The 8,207-nt window shown below is 34.3% G+C and overlaps 1 pseudogene; it reads left to right on the forward strand.

Moving 5' to 3' along the window:
• The first annotated feature begins 6,872 nt into the window (after nt 1–6,872).
• LOC101322489 (coenzyme Q-binding protein COQ10 homolog B, mitochondrial pseudogene) lies at nt 6,873–7,597 on the forward strand (annotated as a pseudogene).
• The last annotated feature ends 610 nt before the right edge of the window (nt 7,598–8,207 follow it).

Consider the following 8,207-nt stretch of genomic DNA (forward strand, 5'->3'; position numbering starts at 1 on the left):
GTTTTGTCATAGATCATTGTTTTACAGGAAAATGAATAAAATGGATGAGTCTCAGAGAAATTTTGAAAAAAGGAAAGGTGATGAAACCAATCAAGAAATGATGGGACGGTATGCTTGATATATAGTTGTTCTTCTTCCCTGGTAAGAACAATGTTAGAGTTTGACTGATAATTGAATAATGTATAAGTATTGGGTCAGGCTCTTCTTTGATACTGCTGGTAATGACTGTGGAGTACATGAGAGCTAAAGTAACTTCTTTTTCTTGCAGAAGAAAACATAATGACTGGGATATAGGAGTTCTGGCTGCTAATTCCAGCCAAATTCTAGAAGGCAATGTGAGCTAGAGGAAAGTATTGGATCACTCTAAGTCCTTAATTATCCCTCTTTAAAATTAGGTGGTTGTAGGAAAAGCTTTCTAAAATTCCTCTTTTTTCTGTATTTCTCTGATGTTGCACAAGTTGAAAGAGTCCCAATCGTGCCACTAAGTAGCTCTGGGATTTTGTGCACATCTTCTTCCCTCTCTGAGCTCCAGCATTTTTATCTTTATACATAAAAGACTAGAACTTGCAATTTCCCTTACAGATTAAAAATTCTATGTAATGACTATAAAGATATACTTTCTGCATTATGTTGTTTTCCTGATGGCAAGATAACTTTGTGCTGTATCTGCCTTCCCAGACCACTTCCCCATTAGATATATGTGCATAGCGTGAACATCATACATTGTTATATGAGAAAATATATCATAGACAGGATAATATATAGACAGTCAAAGAAATATATGTACTTCTTTTAGGTTTGAAAAAAATAACCCCAAAAGATATTGAACCTCTAATTATTCACATGATGCTTTAACCAATTGACAATTCCTGAATATAATGCATGAATAGGTCCTAATGTTTTTCTACTTGCATAACATTATCTAAGGATAAAAATGTACATGGGCCACCATCATCCTGATACCAAAACCAGACAAAGATATTACAAAAAAAGAAAATTACAGACCAATATCACTGATGAATATAGATGCAAAAATCCTCAACAAAATACTAGCAAACAGAATCCAACAACACATTAAAAGGATCATACACCATGATCAAGTGGAATTTATCCCAGGGATGCAAGGATTCTTCAATATACGCAAATCAATCAATGTGATACACCATATTAACAAATTGAAGAATAAAAACCATGTGATCATCTCAATAGATGCAGAAAAAGCTTTTGACAAAATTCAACACCTATTTATGATAAAAACTCTTCAGAAAGTGGGCATAGAGGGAACCTACCTCAACATAATAAAGGCTATATATGGCAAACCCACAGCAAACATCATTCTCAATGGTGAAAAACTGAAAGTAATTACTCTAAGATCAGGAACGAGACAAGGGTGTCCACGCTCACCACTATTACTCAATATAGTTATGGAAGTCCTAGCCATGGCAATCAGAGAAGGAAAAGAAATAAAAGGAATACAAATTGGAAAAGAAGAAGTAAAACTGTCACTGTTTACAGATGACATGATACCATACATAGAGAATCCTAAAAATGCCACCAGAAAACTACGAGAGCTAATCAATGAATTTGGTAAAGTTGCAGGATACAAAATTAATACACAGACATCTCTTGCATTCCTATACACCAATGATAAAAAATCTGAAAGTGAAATTATGGAAACACTCCTATTTACCATTGCAACAAAAATATGGAAATTTGTTAATATAAATGTTTCAGACTTTACATGAAATTTCTAAAAATCTTATATGTTCTGGTATAATGTTATAAGTCATAATTCTAGTTATTACTTTAAAATGTATATCTCAGAAATAACTAAATTTCCTTGTCAATTACATTATTATGAACTTTCATCAAATCTTTAACCATGGTAATTTTTAAGTCTTTTGTCATTTACAGACAGTTCTGAGTATACTCTGATGATTTTGCAAAAATGTTCCTATAAAAGGGTTTCATCTTCAAGGAATTCATGGAAAAGACTCTGACAAGTACAGGTTTCTGGTAACTGACTATACTGCTGAACTGAATAAATAAGCATTTTCAGAACTCTAATGGAAAACTGATGAATTCATAAAAGTGCTAACAAAAGATCAAGATTAAAAAAATTAATTACATGGGACTGAGTGAACTGATGAGGATGATTATAATTTTTGTGACTTTCTGTTTGAATAAAAAAAAAAATCTCCCCCTCAAAAATTTAAGACTCTCATGATGGGGAGATTATCCTGGATTGTCTGGGAGGGTTGAATCTAATCACAGGAGTGCTTAAAAGGTTCTCTGGCTGGCTTAGCATCACTAATCATTAGGGAAATGCAAATCAAAACCACAATGAGATGTCACCACACACCTGTCAGAACCACTATCATCAAAAAGACAACAAATAACAAGTGTTGGTGAGGATGTGGAGAAATTGGAAGACTTGTGCACTGTTGGTGGGAATGTAAATTGGGGCAGCCAATGTGGAAAACAGTATGGAGAGTCCTCAAAAAATTAAAAATAGAACTACCATACAGTCCATCGATTCCACTCCTGGGTATTTATCCAAAGAAAGCAAAAACACTAATTAAGAAAGATATATGCACCCCTATGTTCATTGCAGCTTTATTTACAATAGCAAGATATGGAAGCAACCTCAGTGCCCATCAGTAGATGAATGTATAAAAAAGATGTGGTATGTATACATACAATGAAATATACTTAGCCATAAAAAAGAATGAAATCTTTGCAACATTTGAACAAGAATGAAATCATTTGCAACAACATGGATGGACCTAGAGGGTACTATGCTAAGTGAAATAAGTCAGACAGAGAAAGACAAATACTGTATGATTTCACTTACATGTGGAATCTAAAAAACAAAACAAATGAACAAACATAAAATAGAAACAGAGTCATAGATACAAAGAACAAACAGGTGGTTGCCAGAGGGGAACGGGTAAAGGGAGGGGAGAAATAGGTGAGGGAGATTAAGAGATACAAATTTCCAGTCGCAGGGTAAATGAGTCACAGGTATGAAATGTACAGTGTGGGGAATACAGTCAATAATAATGTAATATCTTTGTATGGTGACAAATGGTAACTACACTTATTGTGGTGATCATTTTGAAATGTATAGAAATATCAAATCACTATGTCGTGTAACAGGAACTAGCACAGTGCTGTAGGTCAATTATACTACAAAAACAAGCAAACAAACTGATAGAAAAAGAGATCAGATTTGTGGTTACCGGAGGCAGTGGGTGGGGGGAGGAGAATTGGATGAGGGCAGTAAAAAGGTACAAACTTCCAATTCTAAGATAAATAAGTACTAGGGTGTAATGTACAACATGAGAAATTTAAGAACACTGATGTATGTTATATATGAATGTTGTTAAGGAGTAAGTAAATCCTAAGAGTTCTCATCACAAGGAAAACATTTTTTTCTATTTCTTTAATTTTGTATCTATATGATATGATGGATGTTCACTAAACTTACTGTGGTAATCATTTCATGATGTATGTAAGTCAAATCATTGTGCTGTACACCTTAAACTGATACGGTGCTGTATGTCGATTATATCGCAGTAAAACTGGAAAGATTCAAAAGGACCTCTGGCTGTGGTCAGAGGGATATGACTATGGAAGGACAAAAAAAAAAAAAAAAAAGTACATGGGTATTCTCTACTTATAATAATAATAAAAGCTTTGGGGCTTCCCTGGTGGCGCAGTGGTTGAGAGTCCGCCTGCCGATGCAGCGGACACGGGTTCGTGCCCCGGTCCGGGAAGATCCCACATGCCGTGGAGCGGCTGCACCCTTGAGCCATGGCCGCTGAGCCTGCATGTCCGGAGCCTGTTGCTCCGCAAGGGGAGAGGCCACAGTGGTGAGAAGCCCACGTACAGCAAAAAAAAATAAAATAAAAATAATAATAATAAAAGCTTTTGTTACAGATTTTGGAACTACAGAAAAATATGAACTGTAACTCACCTCTAATTCTATCACCTATAGGCAGTCAGTATATTGGGGCACTTCTCTTCTATATTTTTATATTTGTGTATAATTTGGGTTATAATATAAATGCTTGATATCTATTGGGTAAAAAAAGTAGTCATTTTCAGTGTATCAAAGTGATTTTTAGTACCTTTTCTTAGAGATCTTCCTTGGCATTAAAAAATAACTTATATATCATTTTTTCTATTTTACATTCTATGAGTCTAAATTACTCAATTTTCTATTTTTCTGTATTTCTAATATTTTATATTATTTCATATTTTAGCATTGTCATATTGTATTATATTCAGTTCATGCATTGAACACTTACTGAGTGCTTTCTACATATTTAGAAAAGTGTTAGGTTCTGGGAGACCCAAAAATGAAGAGTATATAGTCCCTGTCTTTAGAGAATTTACATTTTAGCTAGGGAAGAAGTCATTCAAAGAATGTAACAGGTATCGTTGTAAAAAAATTAATAATAAAACCTAGGAGAACAGAAAATGGAAAGTACTTAAAACTAGTCATATTTGAAGATAAAAAAGAAAAAACGAAGAAGTAAATTTAGAACTACATATGAAATAAGAAGTGAAACTTTATCAGACCAAATATGTGAAAACAGCACAAAACGTAATTGCGTAATGAAAAACCCACCATGATCAAGGAAATGTATAGGATTTCCCAGAACAGCTCAAGCAAGTGTTCAGAGCGAGTGCCTGGTAATGAGTAAATAAAATAAGCTAGGATCAACTGAAAAGCCATATGGGAATGGATTTTGGAAAGAAATCTAGTAAAACTAATGACAAAGATAACATTTACTGGATATTAGCTGTGGGCTAAGGACTGTGCTGAGTACTGAATATACTAAGATCCCTACTATTACTAGATTCATCTTGTAAAAGAGAAGACTGAGGCACAGAATAAGTAACTCAAGAGCAGACAGGTAACAGTGAAGCTGCAGCTTTAACTCAGTGGTACTTGGCTTCACAACAGTGTTCTTCTCACCACCTCTTAGCCAGAATTCCATAACTCCTCTTTGTAGGCCACAGCATGCCTCTCTGTGTGCATCAAAGAATTGTGACAATAGAAGTGAAAAACTCATGCTTTACAAAGATCTCTCTATTGGGAAGGAAATATTTGTCTTTTCCTTTGGCAATCTCCCTTGCCTCCTATATTATGGCATCCTGGAATTACAATAAAAAGAACTCCTTTGATTTATATTTAGCTAAATTTGTTTCCCAGCTCATGTCTAGAGAAAGTTCCCTGCAATTGTTGAAAGCTTTGTTTTTTTGACCACAGGCCAAGAAAAATGCTTTTTCTCACCAACTTCCCTCATTTATCATTTTTGTACTGGGTCTTCAAGCAAATACACTTATTTCTCCTGTGATATTAACTTATTTATAGTAATGACAATATTTATGTAGTGCCTTCACCCGTGAACACCACAGAATGTATAAATAATATTGATCAAGTGCTGAATGTCATAATCTGAGTCGCAAGACTTTCCTTACATGTGGACCTTGACTAGTAAATAAAGGAGCCACTGGAAAAGTCCACTAGCATTTTAGTGGCATGGCTTCACTGGTAGGTTTACAGAAAAAGGAGGCTCTTTGTGTGTGTTTTGGAATCTTTGACTAGTGATCTATTTATGAGAGCAGGATATGTAAATAAAGCTTTGTAAGTCTACCTAAAGTTAACCTCAAATCAGTCTTCTTACTCTTTCTCTAACTTTATCCAACTGGTGTATTTGTCCCTTTTTGTGGCCCTATATCTTACTGCAGATATAGAGATGTGAATACCTTGGAAAATGCCTAAGAAAAGGCAATGGGAGTGATTAAAAGTTTGGGAAGTAAGTCATAAAAGAAAACCAGGGAAGTCAAAGACAAGAGAAGAGGAAAAGATGCTTGATAAATCTTTATGTTCTGGAAGAGATGGTATACAGATGGAAGCAGTGAATATGTTTTCTCTCTTCTTATTGAGACAAGGGGAAAAAAGTCATGCTAAAGCTGAAGTATGAGGAATTAATATCAGAAAAATAAAAAAATAATGTATATTTATATATATTAAAATGTATATTCTCTATATAATGTAAATTTTATAAATAGTTTAAAATTATAAGAAAGGATATTATAGAATCTTTTCTCAAGTATTTTTTTAAACATGGTAATTTATTCAATTTAATTAATACAATACAAATATATGACTCAAGAGCACAAGTACTATGGAGATAGAGATAAATAAGCCATTTAGCAGTTTATGGGGGAAAAAGGGGGACAATATGGAGTTATTATTCCCTGGTTAAGTGCTAAAATAGAGATAAGCAGAAGGAAGGATAACAGCACTGATAGATATCCAATATACAACTAGAAACTGGAGGTTAGAATCAGGAGCTAGAGATAAATATGTAGGAGTCATTAGGTTATAGGTGATATTTTGAGGAAATATGAATGTGTGAACTCTCCAAAGAATATTCAACAAATACTGAGATTTTGTTTTGATGAAATTAATTATATGATCAGATCCTAGATTTTCTGTTTTGTGATTATAGAAAGAAGATTTCCTCAGAAAACTCATCTGTACAACTGTTGTAGATATGTATTTAATTTTTAAAATGTGTTTTCTTAGTTTTTTGTGCAGTAATAAGTATTATCAGATAAGGAAAAAATAGTGTTGGTAATTTTAAGTAGGATTTATAGAAATGTATAAATTGAGTGGTGAAAAAAAAATATTTTAACACATGGTACCAGAATTCATATAGTGGGAAGGGTCTCCTTAATTTATATGGTTTAAAAAATGGGAAATCTACCTTTCAATACAAGGGAAAGACTTTGTAAGAATAGAGTGTTTGCGGGCTTCTGCAAGAGAACTTGAATTTTTCAGTAAGATGATCATGGCAGCTCAGACTGTCAGGGGGCCCTGGAAAAGGTTGGTCTCAGGATGCCATCTGAAGCCTGCAGCAGTGGTGGGGGCCGTGGCTCCAGCGCAGGGACCTGTGGAAATGTCAGGTATTTAGCTTCCTGTGGGATACTGATGAGCAGAACTCTTCCACTACATACCTCAATTTTGCCTAAGGAGGTATATGCAAGAACTTTCTTCAGAACTGCTGCACCACTAATAAACAAAAGAAAAGAATATTCAGAGAGGAGAGTTATAGGATATTCTATGCAGGAAATGTATGATGTAGTATCGGGAATGGAGGATTACAAGCATTTTGTTCCTTGGTGCAAAAAGTCAGATGTATATCAAGTAGATCTGGATACTGCTAAACACGATTAGAAATTGGGTCTCCACCTGTATTCGAGCGCTATGCATCAGTAGTAACCTTGGTGAAACCACATTTGGTAAAGCATCCTGTACTGATGGGAAGCTCTTAAATCATTTGGAGACTGTTTGGTGTTTTAGCCCAAATTCTTCCTGGCTACCCAAGAATTTGTATTTTAGATTGTTCAATGTCTTTTGAATTTTGCTGACTTTTACACTCTCAGCTGCCACATTGTTTTCGATGAAGTTGTAAAGCAAATGGTAACTGCCTTTGAAAGAAGAGCATGTAAGCGGTATGGTCCAGAAACGAATATACCTTGGGTATTAATGTTTCATGAAGTTCATCGTGTGTAAAGGGGAAAAGGAAATGGTCACCTACTTATAACTAGTTTATTCACTTTTAAGAAGTGCTTTCAGAAGTCAGAAAGCATTTGTCAAACTCAACTTTGATTATAAACCTGTACCGTTGAATTTTTTCATTTGGAATATGTAACCACGTGTACATAGAATTCAGTCAAGTGTAATTCACAGTAATACGTATGCTAGCATATTTACAATAATGAATGTCATCACAGTTGCAAGAATACTGACATCACTCTTCTGAACAGAAATTGGAACGGTAAATTTAAACCTTTTAATTATCACCTCACCTGAAAGATGTTGGTTGAGATACACATGCAGTGTGTATTATATTAACCATATCACATTTAAGTTATTAAATTCAGACTATTTATAACTTATTGTCTTTAGGGACTGCCTCATGGCTTAGGATATTTGAGTAATCATCAGACATTTATAGTAAAAACTTTAACTTAAAAATACTGTTAATGAAGGTTCCCAGGCATTTTTCTTATTTTTAAATTGTTCTTATGGGTAATAGTAGATAATTCAGTGTTATACTGAGGTTAGCTTCCAGATAAAGTGAATTTTGTGTGTGTGTGTGTGTGAGTGGTCCAGAGTTTTA

This window comes from Tursiops truncatus, chromosome 5, assembly GCF_011762595.2.
Source record: "Tursiops truncatus isolate mTurTru1 chromosome 5, mTurTru1.mat.Y, whole genome shotgun sequence".
Lineage (NCBI taxonomy): Eukaryota > Metazoa > Chordata > Mammalia > Artiodactyla > Delphinidae > Tursiops > Tursiops truncatus.